This window comes from Thalassophryne amazonica, unplaced genomic scaffold, assembly GCF_902500255.1.
Source record: "Thalassophryne amazonica unplaced genomic scaffold, fThaAma1.1, whole genome shotgun sequence".
NCBI classification, from domain to species: Eukaryota; Metazoa; Chordata; class Actinopteri; order Batrachoidiformes; family Batrachoididae; genus Thalassophryne; species Thalassophryne amazonica.
The window spans coordinates 42,526-57,273 of NW_022986306.1; the positions used below are offsets into that span (position 1 = coordinate 42,526).

The 14,748-nt window shown below is 45.0% G+C and overlaps 1 protein-coding gene across 1 annotated transcript in view; it reads left to right on the forward strand.

Annotated features, from left to right (window-relative positions):
• Nucleotides 1-14,748, forward strand: part of LOC117506024 (multidrug resistance-associated protein 1-like) — a gene marked incomplete at its 5' end in the record, with an annotated part of 109,594 nt that overhangs the window by 32,552 nt on the left and 62,294 nt on the right. The window lies entirely within an intron of this gene.

The following is a 14,748-nucleotide window of genomic DNA, read 5'->3' on the forward strand; positions in this document are numbered from 1 at the left end:
TTTCTAGATAATTCTGGAAACTTCTAGACAGTTCTACCAGTTAAAGAATATTCTAGAAGACTACTCAGTAGTAGTGAAGGCGAATCGAGAATATTCTTGAAAACAGACAAATTTCAAAATATCGATTCAGTTGACGGGTTGAATCGTGTTGCATCACTCGCTGCCTGCTTGCATCGATTTTTTTTTTCTTTTTTTTTTTTCTGAGGCACGTTGAATGCACCATGAAGGGTTCGGGACACCAGAGCGAACGTTGTTTTTCAGGGTGTTTATGGAGAAAATGATACTTCTCTACATTGATTGCAGACTGCAGCAGGTCTGCAGAAGCTTGAAGCAACAAAGCAGTGCTTCAACCCGCTATTCGCTGGTTCTCTGCTTCTCTGGTTTTCAGAAGTGGCAAATCCACTGGTGTGAACACCAGCCGGTGGAGTCGGCTAACCTGATGTTGTCCATCAGGTAAAAGAAATAATAATAATAATAATAATATAACAATATCCTCTATTTTGTGGGACTAAGTGCACAGCTTCAAAGAGCCACATAGATTTTGGTCAGAATTAATAACTTCAGAGAGAATCGCTGTTTTAAATCAAATGATAATCTCTTTCCAAAAGCTAGTACAATGCAAACATTAGAACTACAACAGACCAAAACGTCCTGCGTTTTTTATGAGTTACATCGTGACGTGCAGATCAGCCAGCTGAAGAGCTCAGCTCAGAGTGAGTTACATTTGTGCCATTAATATCTGAAAGGAAATGCTTTTGACAAAAACTATAGATTTTGATTAGTATTATTTCTGTCCAGAGATCAAGGATCCACCATGTACATCAAGGATCCAGTGACCATGTACAGATTTGATTGATTTTTATTTCTGTCCAGAGATCAAGGATCCAGTGACCAATTTCCTACTTATTGTTATTCTTTATATTATTTGTATTTCTTGTATTTGAAATGGCATAAACAAATGAAATGTGTGAAATTCCAAGTGTCCAATACTTTTGGAGGGCACAGTATCCTAACCTTATGATGAGTGGAAAATGGCGGGAAGCTCCCCCACAAGCTAAAAGGTTTTAGTCATGCTCATGCTCCCAAGAACCTGTCGTGGTCCTTCTCTCTGTTCGTCTCAGAATGCCTTCTTGGATAACGCAAAAATGACTGCAGGTGGTTTGCAAGAGAGGGGACACAACACTTAGAAAAACTCAGCCCTGGACAGGATAAAATGCACAGAGTTTAAGTTTATTCAAGTGTTCAGCAGAGCAGAATACTTGCACAAACTGAGTCCTCTAGAGAGACTGAATATGTTCCAACCGCGCTCATCTTTTATAGAAAACCCGCGGGCATCGCTCCTCCTTCGATATTTTATTTATTTCATGCTCCAAACATGGTTTTCTAATGGAAGCGACCTTTAGTTCACCCTAAGCAGGTGTAGAGCTAATTATTCCTATATGACATTCCCACCATTATGTTCAGATAGATTAATAACTGTTTTTTTAAAAACCATTGCTTTCTATTGGCTGGCGCCACCTGGCATGAGGGTTCATTGATGTTTCATTGTCATTAACACATTCTTGACACCAACCAGACTAGAGAGTCATGATTTTAATGCATTTCTTTGGCGCCAGCCAGCTCAGCTATCAGGTGGGAAGGTACTTAACTGTCAAAGAGACTAATGAGGACACAGTCCGAGAGATTAATGAGGGCACTTCATAGCTCAAATGGAATCCACTTTAACAGTTCAGATGGAGGACACTTGATAGTTCAAAAATCTTTCCTCTACAGTCCCTCCTCTGGGACTCGACAGAGTCGCATCTCACCAAATATACCCCTGTGCTGTTTAATGACAGGACATCATCATCATCTGTGAAAATAACACCCCTCTAATTACTGATAAAGCTGGTGCGGATATCTAAAGGGTACAATTGATACTAACACAGTAAATATATTTAAGTGCTGGTGAACATAAATGCTGGTATTCCCACATACTAAGGCACAAATTGTCAGTTATCAGCTGGATTACATATCAAAGCAAGGTGACACTCAAACATCATTGAGTTGGGTATAAGCCAAGGCACTTAAAATGGTTATATAAACCAGCTTACAACAAGCTTTTAGTCATAGCAAAACACAGACATTACATTGGCATTTTGTGTAACAAATCATCTTCTAGCATCTATTGTCTCACTCAACCAGAGGCTCCAACCCATTATACGTGGTTCTAATTATTATTTTCTTATCAAAGCTCACACGTCTGTTATTCAGGCATATCAAGCAAGGGCTACCTTATCACTATTTATTCAGCCAACCAAGGAACTATACTAGGGTCAACACAACGGAGTCTAGCCTAATGATAAACATAATGAATTGTTACCCTTCATGTCCGTTCTTGAGTCATCTGTCTTACCTAATCATATAATGGGTTATCATTACAGGCCATTTCTTAACATTTTCCACTTTGTTTTTTTTTTTTTTTTTTTTTTTTTTTTTCAGCTTGTTTTCAGTGCCCGTTCAGCAGGACGCCAAACCTAAGCAACGCATGTCTCTTGAGGCATGCACTAAATAACGAAAGGGGTCCCTATGACGCCTCTTTACCACTAACTTTCCGGATACGCCGTGTAAGGGTCCCCTTTCATAAATCAACCAATGTGTTAACTACGTGTGTGCATCTAGCTTTACCTGTGTTACACAAATGATGGTAAGGATAGACATTTATCAGACCTTCGTTATTGACATATACCAATCCACTTTTTGTACACTCATTTCTGAAACCAGTCCATAATCCAAATCCAAGAACCAGAGTCCTTGTCCATTTTCAGAGCCATTAAATCAGTCTGAGTCCCCCGCATTCACTCAGCGTCCGAGTTTCGGGGAGGGGAAGTTGGGGAATATGAGGGGGTTTGCCTTTCAGGGGCAGTGGAATGAAGATCATCAGGGAGTATGGCTCGCAGACAGTCGCACAGTGCTCTGAAGGTTTTCTCCAGCTCATTGTTCTGCATGGCCAACTGGAATAGGGCCCCCAGAGTATTTTCCCCCACTTTCAGGGTGGACGTGGACATTTCTAGTTGTTCCATTCTCGTATGGTCCACCATGCCGAACAGCTTGTTTATGCTAGTCTGAAGACAGCACATCGTAGTCTGAAGGCACTCCTGAGCACAAGAAATTTTGGCATTGTCACGGTGCATCCTTAGCAGGTATGCGGCTGTGTGACTCAGTTTGGGCATGAGTGCATCGAATACCAAGCTGGGAATGTGATTCGTGATGGGCAGAATCTGATCCAGGGTCTCTGGAGCAAGTCCCTGTGGAAGCTGGAGCTCTTGGACAGGATTGCCATGTCCAGTGGGGTGACCATGATCAGATTAAAGTTGTGCAGTCCAGGGGACAGGAGCAACGTGGGGGGAGGCATCTCGCATGCAGGAGGAGTATCGTCACTGTGGCACAAGCAAGTTGTTGGGACATGCATATGGGCATTCAGCAGTCTGTACAGGTCTTGGTGGGCAAAGTGTGCCTAGGTCAACCCGTGCTGGTCCTCCTCCAGAGGCATTGGGCTGTTTCGAACCCCTTCCCTGCATTGGGGAAGGGAAGTTGGGGACAGATCCTTGCTGTGGGTTAGGTCTAGGGTGCACTCGGACTTCTGCCACATATGGCCAACATTGGCTACCTCCCTTCATAGGTACTGTTGCTGCCGGCACATGCGACTGTCTCCATGGCATCTGCGGAGGGGGTGGTCCCCGGAGACCAAAAGGTCCTCCAGACGATGGCGGAGTCCCTTGGCCGTTTCTTGGTGCAGGCTGAAGCAGTGGAACCCTCGTCGCTCGGGGCCGAAACAATAGGGGTCCTCCTGATGCCAACTGGGACAGCTGCTGGATGGTTGGCGGTTGTGGCGGCTCGCCTTGGCTCAACTGGCCCTCCGCTGGATCCTCAGATCAATCAGACTGAGAGGCAGATCAGGAATAAGTTCCAGGTCAGAGGAGTCTGGTCTCTCAGCCATACTTCTGTGTCCTATTAATATATACATATACAGTCATTACTATATCTCCATGTCATTCTTTCAAACATTGTCTGTCCTATCCCTCATTGTTGTGGGTGCATGTGTGTAAATGTAAATGTGCATGCATGTCTTCTCCCTCGTCTACAACACCACTAAATACTGTTCATCCCTGTCCTCCCTGTTACTTGTTGGGGTATATGCCACAATGTCAGGTAGTTGGGGGGTGTCAGGGAGGACATTTGGTATTTCATCCATTTCCATATATTCTGGTTCTCTGCCTATTTCATCCGTGTCTTCACCTAGGGCTTGGATGGCTAAAAGGGGGAGTTGTCCTACTGTGGATGCAGTCATCTTATTAACCAGAAATTTTAGCAAGGGAATACCACAACATATTACTAGCAAGATAGCCACTTCTATTAGCGCCAAGACCACACCCATCTGATATAACCAGTCCTTCCATGATATCCACCCTTTCCTTAAAGCCCCAAAAAGCGTGAACAGTGGGCCAACATTTATTCCATCTCCTAAGGTATTTCCAGAGGTCTCGTCAGTTCCGTTCTTTCCTCCTACGGAGTTACTTAATAGTTCTTGTTGAAACTATCCGAGTTCGATTAGGAGTTCAGTTAAATTTCCATCTTCCCCCGTATTCATGGGTATAGCTGTGCAACATTCTGTTGCTTCAATCATGATGCAAACTCCTTGTTCATCAGCCATCATCATCTCGATAGCTAATCTGTTTTGCATTGTCATTAGCGAGGTGGCGTGCAGTTGTTCTGATAAAGCTCCTACAGCTGCTTATGTCCAATTCAAGTATCTTTGTTGATTATACCATAGGTAATTAATCCACTGCACCTCCTGAGCCTAGAACGAACGTTTGGGGTTACCCCGAACAGAGCTGCTATCCATCTCCATTTTTCCCAGTCTTCGTCTGCTTTAACTCTGCTACTATCTATGGCTTCTAATTGTCGGGGTATCCCTTCTGGTACCCCGTCTTTGACTGTGATGTTGTAGTCTATTTTGAGTGTCATTAGTCCTCTTTTCTTACGAAGTCTTTGGGGTATGGTTTGTGTTGAACGTGGCATTTCAATTACTGTTATTGCGCCTGTGAGCATTACGGGGGCACAAAGCCCTTTCCAATTAGGGGACAGAGATGACAAGAGTTTCTTCTTTTGTCTGCATGTCCAAAAAATATCAGCTAAGGGTACCGTCCCATTAGCTAAATTTGGGATAGATATCCATGAAGCATGGGTGAGATTCATTCCAGTTACAGACCCCCCCTGTGGCCTGTACTACCTGTTCACACTGTAGACCTGCTGTAGGCAGGGTGTGACATACAGTAATATTCCCTGATGTTTGGGCCGGTTTATATTCTTGTTTCTTTTGCATACACTGTATGGGGTGTTTTGACTTGCCCATCCCTACCTGCCAGTTACTTATGTATTGTGCTGCTGAGCCTTTACCTATACAAAATGGGTGTATCATTCTTTTCTCTATTCTAATAATGGGTGGGAGGGTTGTCCCCCCTTCTGTACTTAAGGGAACAGGACAAAATTTACTGTTGGCAGCATACCTTTCATCACCTGCTGCCATTTTCATAACACATTGCGGATAGCACTCTGCTTGTTGTGAGTTATGTTGGGGACTCCTATATCAGTTGTTCATATCAGGTAGGGGTTTAGCCTGAGGTATCACATTTTTTCCGGTGACAGGCTATGCAAGGCTTTTCACTGATCTGTCTAGCTGAAAATTTTAACCATTGGTAAAATAAATTAGTCTTCAGACTTTGTGTGCGGGCTAGGTCTATACCGGAATCCCATCCCCCTAAGCGACTACTCGTTTCTAGGCTTCTAATTGTCCTCTTTTTTCTTGATTTAATTTTTACCCATTTTGTGGCTTCATGTACTGTAACAGTTATGTCTTGCTTAGTTTCCCTGCATCCTTTTTTATCACAAATTACCTCTATATTGATTGCTCCCTCCTCTTCACATTTGGTGCTAATAGCTTCACCTAGTATGTAATCCCCCAGCTGTCCCTGTAGTCCTATGTTCTTATAGGCTCTTGATTTGATGTATGCCAAATTATATGTTTTTCCTGTTGTTAGAGTGCCTTGTTTGGTTGCTATTGTGGCCATAGCCACAGCCCAGTCAATTGTATGTTTTGGATGTCTGTCCCCACCCATACCAACTACCAGTAGTATGGTCAAACCCTTGAGTAGTTCCCTGATCATTGTTGTACTGGTGTTGGTTGAGGTGTGCCACTAGCTGTGCTACTGAATGGACTTTCACTAGGTGAGCTATAACCAGGTGTGTCTGTGCTTCCTCTGGCTTGTTGTTCTTGCTGTTCTACTGTGGTTAAGTCCGCTGAGTTAATGTCTGAGTCTGATGTCTCCTGTGGCCTCTCTGTCTGTCTGTCTGCGTCTCCTGTTGTTTCTGAACTGTTAGTAACTGGGTCTCTCTAGCTCTGAGTCCGCATCTGAGTCTGTTGCTGCTCTATCTGGCAGGGATCCACTACTTTCTGAAGGCGTGCGTTGTCTTTGTTCGATCAGTCTCTGTGAGCGCCTTGGCCGGTGTTCGCCTGATGTTTCTGGCTGCAGGGAGGCGTGGCCTTCCCTCGGTGTTGCTGTAGGGTCTCTGGCTTCTCTTGCTTCCCCCCTTGGCCCGGCGGAACTGTCAAGACGAGCTTGCCGAGGCCGCAGGAGCGCCGGGCCACCAACCCTACAGCAGTGGTTTAAGTGGAACCAAGTGTCCTTACCGTCTACCTTGACTGCTGTTCTCAAGGCAAGAATCACTTTAAACGGACCTTCTCGGCGGGGCTGGTTCCACTTCTTTTTGAACACCTTAACCTAAACCAGATCACCAGGCTGGATGGTCTGATTCTCAGGTGGAATATCCGCTTCTCTGTCTGCTGTGGCACCTTTGACCTGCAAAAAGATAGTTTTGTGTATTTGGGTTAATTGCCTCAGATAATTATGCCATTCATCCTGTAGTTGTTCTAGCGATGGTCCCTCGTAGGGTCCTTTCAGGTATGGAATAGGCATCGGCCGACCTGTGAGAGCTTCAAATGGTGTTAGATGGGTTAGTCGGTTAGTTTGTGAGCGCATTGACAAGAGGGCAAGCGGTAGCGCATCCAACCAAGTTTGTTTGCCGTTGCTGTCTGCTATGATCTTCGCTAGTTTGCTTTTTAGGATGCCATTAGCCCGCTCCACTGCCCCATTTGATTGGGGGTGATAAACACACCCAAATTTTTGCTTGATGCCCAGTTGTTTGAATGTTTCCTGTGTGACCTTAGCTATAAAGGCCCTACCGTTGTCAGATGAGATAATATCTGGAATGCCAAATCTTGGGAAGACATCTCGACACAAGAACTTGGCTACAGTTTTATGGTCTTGATTTGGGGAGGCCACTGCCTCAATCCATCGGCTGAACCTGCATATCACTACCACAACATATCTCATTCGCTTGACTCGATTGTCAGCTCCCATGTCTATGAAATCCATCATGAGATGTCTAAACGGTCTGTCAGGGACCGGAATGTGGGCTAGGGGTGCTGTGAATGATTTCCTGACATTGTACTGTGCACACACCTCACATTCACTCAACAAATGGTCCACCGTGGCTGCCATATATGGTGACCACCAGACAGCTGTTAATTTGTTCATAATTTGGACTCGCGAACAACGATCCGGTCCGTGGGCCCAAATGATCGCATGTTGTAATAGATTGGTGGGTAACACAAAATGCCCATGACTACTGCGCCACAGTTTGTCAGCTGGCCCTTGGCTACGTATCTCAGTGGCGCCTCGTTTAACCCACATACGTTTTTCTTCTCCACTGGCTCTACTCTGAGCTATTATCAGTGCCTCAAGTGAAACCAGTGGGGCACAGTCTTGGATGGTCAATATTGGGAACATATTTTCCCCTTGTGCTCCTTTTCGTGCTGCATCATCTGCCAGGTTGTTACCTTGAGCTATAATGTTATTATTCTTTTGATGACCTGCACATTTAATGATGGCTACTGCAGATGGCAGTTGGAGGGCTTGTAACAATTGGGAAATTGCCTCTCCTTGTGTGACAGGGGTGCCATCCGCCCTCAAGAATCCCCTCTGCCATCCCAAGGAATAAAAACATTTGTCCCACTGTTTGTGGTTTGGGAGCCTTGATTACAGCCTCCACTTGGCTTGGGGCTATACATCGTGTGGTCCCACACAACTGTCTCCCCAAGTATTCTACTTGTTGTTGGCAGAACTGTAGTTTGTTCTTACTTACTTTGTGACCTCCATCCGCCAAAGCATGCAGTACAGTTAATGAATCTATTTCACATTGTTCTTGGGTGTCTGATGCAATGAGGAGATCATCCATATATTGCACCAATGTGCTGGGTATATCAAGGTGTTGTAAATCTTCAGCCAGGACTTTGTTAAAGATAGCTGGGGACAGGTTCAGTCCCTGAGGCAGACGTGTGTATGTTAGTTGTTGTCCCAGAAATGTGAATGCAAGCAAGTGTTGCGAATCTGGGTGCACAGGTACACTGCAATAGGCTGAACACAAATCGATTACCGTGTACCATTTTGCTTCAGCAGGGATGCTTGATAGTGTAGTATGTGGATCAGGAACCACAGGTGCATCCATTTCTACTATTGCGTTGATAGGACTTAGATCATGTACCAGCCGGTACTCTTTGGTATTGTTTTTAGGGATAGAATAGATGGGAGTATTACACGGGCTCTTAGTTTTTACTAAAACTCCTGCTGCCATTAGTCCCTTGATTACTGGTTTTATGCCTTCAATAGCCTGAGGTTTTAATGGATACTGTCTTTGGTGAGGCAGTTTTGCTCCTGGTTTTACTTTTATTTTTACTGGTAGGGCTGTTTTTACCAGTCCTACATCTGTTTTGCTTTTGGACCACACCACTGGTGGTATTTGCTCTAACAGTTTCTCTTGTTGGGCCGATAATACCATCTGTGTCTCTGGTCTAGGATTGAGCTCCACTTTTTGAGCTATACCCTCATCATTTACTTTTAGGTTAATTCGTATAAACTGTTTGTCTTTTGAAAGATGTAGCTGCTGATTTTCTATGTTTTGCCATTCTGTGACTTCTAAAGCTATCCTTACCATTGGGCCTAGGTCATGAGACTCATACTTATCTGAAACTAAAAGGGTCAGATGAGGCGCGGCATTTGGCACTTGGTACCATTGCTGTTCAGCTGAAGTCAGCTTGACAGAGGCTGCGGCCCCTTGGGGGCCTAAATAGATTTCTGTGGTGGTTATGTGAAACAGCTGTTGATTCATCAATGTGTCCCAGCAGCATGCATAGTCAGTTTGTTCTTGTTTGGCATCGAACATCAAGGTGACATGCAGAGGTAGATTGGGCGGATGTGCTGCTGCATAGTGTTGTTCTGCCCAGGGCTTCCACTTTTCCCACTCCAGTTGGAGATTTGAGTTTTCTGGTTGTAACCTCAGCCAGTACACCATGGGTTGTACGGTTCGGACCTTATCTTCCATGTCCATAAGAACCATAACATTGGTAAGTGCTTCGTCAGAAAAGTGTATTTGCAGCCCTTGATGGGTACACACTATCTTAGTTTGTAGTTTGCATAGAATGTCTCTTCCCAACAAGTTCACAGGTGTATTTCGTGAGTATAACAGGGGTGTTTCAATTGTTTTTCCTGCAACATTTACAGGAAGTAGGCATGTAAAAGGTATTATTTGGGTTTTCCCAGAGAAGCCGATGGTCTTAATTGCAGACCCAGAGAGGGGGAGATGAGCGCCCATTTTCCCTGTGCAAGAGTATGTTGCCCCTGTATCCACCATAAAAGGGAAATCTCTGTTTTGAATATTAACGGTGATGGTTGGCTCCTCCTTTGGTATCGCAGAAATAGCCAATGCCACAGTTTCCCCCTCCGGCTTCTCCAGGCCCCCCTATTGCCAATAGGCGGAGGGTCCGACCCAAGGTCGGGCTGGACAGTCTCTCATTCGATGTCCGGATTGTCCACAGCTCCAACACTCATTGGGAGGTTGATTCCCAGCTGGGGGTGTTGATCCTGTAGGTGGTCCCGCTTGACTGTTCTTGGGAGCCAAGTTTTGGAATCTGTTTCCAAATGGATTTTGGCGAGGTCCTCTCCGCCACCCTCCTCTGGGACCCTGGAAGTTCCGTGGTTTTCCTCTCCACCCATGACTGTAGGTGGGCCCATTTCCGGGTGTGCCAGTGTTATGGTAGTGATGGTGATGCTCCACTGGGGCCGAGGCTCCCCCCGCGGGAGCGTTGTTTCCATTGGGTCCAGTTACTCCTTGGGGGCTCTGTGTGGTTGTTAACACAGGCGCCTGTATGGTGGCAGCAGTGTTTGCTGTAGTACCGGTGCCCGCCGGCTCGGAAGGAGTCGGATGGGAGTCAGAAACAGGGGTCATCACAGGAGCTTGGGTCTTTGTTTTTTCTTTCTTTGCTTTGGTCAGTTCTCCCAATTGCATCTGTACCAGTTTTTGTGTCAGGGATTTGGTTGCATCTTATTCTTTTTGTTTTTCTTAGTTATAGATTTCGAGGTGGTGACAAACATGTTCAAAATATAAGGCCCAGTTCATTTTTGAACCACTACTCCATCTAGGGCTTTCTGAACAGCTTCAGGTAGAGCTTTTTTTTAACAGTTATTTTGAACAGGATTTCAGTCGCTGGGGAATGGTTCCATGTGTTTCCTGTTTCCTCTGCCCACCTCTTCTGGAACCTGTGCAGGAATTTCTTTGGGCACTCCTCGGGTTTCCACTCCTCATCATCCAACTTAGAGGGGTCCAAAACCTCAGGGTATTTTCTTCTCAGTTCCTCCCACATAGTGTTCCTATAGCGGTTAAAGGGGACTTCATCGTATTGATTAGTGCCCACCATCTGTGCTAGTCTGACCCTTTCTGCTAGTTCTTCAGTGTCATGCTTCCCCATTACATGCATCAGCATGGCCTTTATGTCGCCTAAAGACAAGGTGACCCCTGCAGTGCCTTCCTCTAGGGCAGTTATCCATCTCCCAGCTCCTTGGGTGACGTCTGGCAGTCTGTTGGCCAGCCCCACCATGTCTGTCCAACTCCATGGGGTGTACACATGATGACCATTTCTAACTACCAGTGGGCACATAAAGTCTTCCTCGTCCTCTTCTATCCCTGCGGGGGCTCCATGATTTCTGCCGGATCGAGTGCTACTGCCGGCCCCCAGGCGACCCAGCAAGCCCGTTATGTCCTGTTCCAGACCTGCTATTTCTTTGGCTGTACGTTGTTGTCTTTGCCTGAGTCGTGCCTCTCTTGCACTCTCAATGATGACCTCACCAGAAATCCTCCGGGTGGGCGGCTCTTCGGTGTGGTTCCCTTGATTGGGTGTTGACTGCTGTAATTTCCTTCTTTCCTCGGCATCCCTGTATTTTTGTCTTCTTTCCTCCACTAGCCAAAGTTGCTCAGCTAGTTCTTCATTGTCTTTTCTGGCCAGATCCAGTGTGTCACTAAACCTCTGGTACCACTCCGCGGAGCCCTTTTGGCCTGAGAGTGTCCAGTCGGCTGACTTATGGTGGGAGGGGATGGTTTTCAGTCGGCCTCTGGGCGCAGGTGAAGGTTTCGCCTCTCCCTTTTCTTCCTCATCCAACTCAGCTTCACTGTCATATGTTGCACCCTCTGTTGACCGGGGTGGGGTGTCTCTCCTCCTTGGACTCGGAGACCTCATGGGATCCATGTGACAGGTTGAGGGCCTGTTTCCTTGTGGCTCTCGGGTCTTTAGTGTCAATGTGAACTTGCCCTCTACATCCATGCCCTGGTCCTCTTCAAGAGTGCCTAGTACAAATTATCCAGCTGTTTTCCCCCTATCATGACGTCTATATGGGGGAAGCTCTGCTTCCCAGCTCGGTGCGCTGGCTTTGGTCTCTTTGGATTCTTCCTCGGCCACCTTCTCTTTTCTCTGTTGTAGTTTTTGTGCTTCTTGTTGGAGCAGGGCCAACACTTCTTTTTCTTCAGCTCGTTTTTTTGTATTTATGTTTTTCTGCTGATCTTTAATTTCTTTTTTCTGTATTTCTACAGCAACTGCTTCACACATAACTGGATCAAATGATCCCTCCAGTGGCCATTGCCTGTCCCCATGTGACCTCTTATGCCACTTTCTCATACATCGGTTGGCCTTAATGCATTTTCCCAGATACCTTCTTAGTACAAAGTCTAGCGGGGTAGTTCCCCGACCTTGGCCTTGAGTGTTACCCATATAACCCTGACAAACACTGTGAGGTGTTCCTATGGTGTTCTGGTTGTCTCTCAGGGGCTGTCCTGATCCAGACTAATAGTTTGCCTGCTGTAACACCAGTTTTGTATTTTAAATTCTTAAATGGATTAAATTTCCACCTATATTTTCCGTCTTCTTCTTCTTTAACCAAATATGCAAATTTACCTGTTTCCCACTGAACCTTCCTTGGGACCACAGTCAGAGTCAACCTAGGGAATAGTTCTTCACCTGGATCGTTTGATAGTGTTATTAATTGATCTAATGTATACTAATTTCTTTATTAGGATCAGCACAAAGCAATTCCAACCACGGGGCTAAGCCTTGATGCCACAGTCGTCTTATCAGCAGCTCCCAATGAATTAGAGGGAATTGTTATTTCTTTTGTTTTAAGTTGACTATTGTAGTTATTTGCCATAATTTCTGATTAATCTGTTGTTCGTCCTGCCAATGCTCTACACCTGTATTATCATATGTTCTCTCCAGCCAAAAATGTGTCCTAATTCCCTGGGTTTCTATGTCTTCGTCAGTTGAGTAATGTTTGGGGAGTATTGTTTCATCATCACTTAAGTCTCCCATCAATGACTGTCCCAGGCATTGATCAGTCTGTTAGCCTTTTACTATAATTTCTTTTATTTTAACTCTTTAATTTTTAATCAAGTTTACTTCTTTAATCTTTTTACAGTTCTAATTCTTTAGTTTTAGTCAATTTTATTTATTTTAATTATTTTATTAGTATTACCAAACACCTCCTAATGTGTTTGCATTCCTGACTTTCTTCTCTTTCCTGATATCTAATTTTCTACTCTCCCGTTATTTTCTGCTGTGTTTATTTACTTCTTAATGCCTAGTCTTCCTTTCTTTGAAATAATATCTGCCTGGAGGCAGAGCTGAAGATGTTGAGATTCTCTTTGGGAGTGACAAGAATGGACAAGATTAGGAATGAACATATCAGAGGGACAGCTCAGGTGGGATGGTTTGGAGACAAAGTCAGAGAGGCGAGATTGAGATGGTTTGGACATGTGCAGAGGAGGGACCCAGGGTATATAGGGAGAAGGATGCTGAGGATGGAGCCACCAGGCAGGAGGAGAAGATTGAGGACAAAGAGGAGGTTCATGGATGTGCTGAGGGAGGACATGCAGGTGGTTGGTGTGACAGAGGAAGATACAGAGGACAGAGTGAGATGGAAATGATTGATCTGATGTGGTGACCCCTAACGGGAACAGCCGAAAGACAAAGAAGAAGATATCTTTTTATTTCTATCACTCTCTTCTCTCTTCTAGTTTCTGTCGTATCACTGCACCCATCGTGAGCCTATTTCTCGTTTTTCTCTTTGTCTGTTATGCCCACCCAATCCATCGCATTGGGTTTAAACGCCTCAACCTTCTCACGCACTTACATTAATCTTATATGTCAGCCAGTTTACAACTTATTTAAGCACTCCCAGCTCGCTTGTAACACCCAGCTTACTCTCGCCGCTCTCCCATGAGCTATCACACATCAATTCCAAATCCTTTTTCACAAAAACTATTAATACAAATCCCTGTACGTCTTTGTCTTGACCTCTGTCACCCCTTTACTCCGTGGCCTCAGACAACTTCTTTGTCGTCTCTAACATTAATGCATTATGTCTGAGTATTTCTCCTTCACTTAGACAGCACTCAGTCGCTGCCAGCATCTGATATATTATTTTCCTTATCAAGCTCCCTCCCAAGCTTACAGTATTTCCCGTTTACTCTGTGTCTATCGCGCTCCACGAGCGTCTGCTGTGCCTCTCTGCACTATTCTTTTTCCTCATTTATTTATTTCTCCCACGCTTTACAAGCGTGAATTGTGCCTTCCGCACTACTTCTTCCTGCTTCAGTCTCTTTTCCTATAAATACTCTTATGTTACCTTTTACTTCTCTTTTACTTATTCTCAGCATGTACTGCTAACCAAATTAACCCTCCTAAAAACACAGCGCATGCTATCAGCCAGCATGTTATTGACAAATTTAACATCAATTGTTCCCAAGCATCCAGGTTAGTCTCACGCACGCTATCCCCACCAGAGTTCATGACATTCCTAACATTTCACTCACTCAGACACCCTCTTCCCCGGGGACACTCATTCACCCTCTGAGCATTCTATCCACAAGGCCTGAGAATTTTTGTCAATCTTATCTTCTTTTTTGGTTTCTTATCAATTCTCTGTTCCAGGTTCTTCTGGGTAAAAGGCAATTACAATTACAAAAATTTCACCTGTGACTTGGGCGGAATCCAGACTCAATCCTGCAGAGCATGCAGATTTTGTAAAAGGTTTCTGCTTACCTTTTTGTTATGATCACTTTCTATGTTACGTTCTGGAAGGTTGGTCCGGGCTGACCCAGGTCGCCGTGACGCCTCTGGTCCCTCCTGGCTCTGGCTCGATAATTTATGTCGTGGTCCTTCTCTCTGTTCGTCTCAGAATGCCTTCTTGGATAATGGAAAAATGACTGCAGGTGGTTTGCAAGAGAGGGGACACAACACTTAGAAAAACTCAGCCTTGAACAGGATAA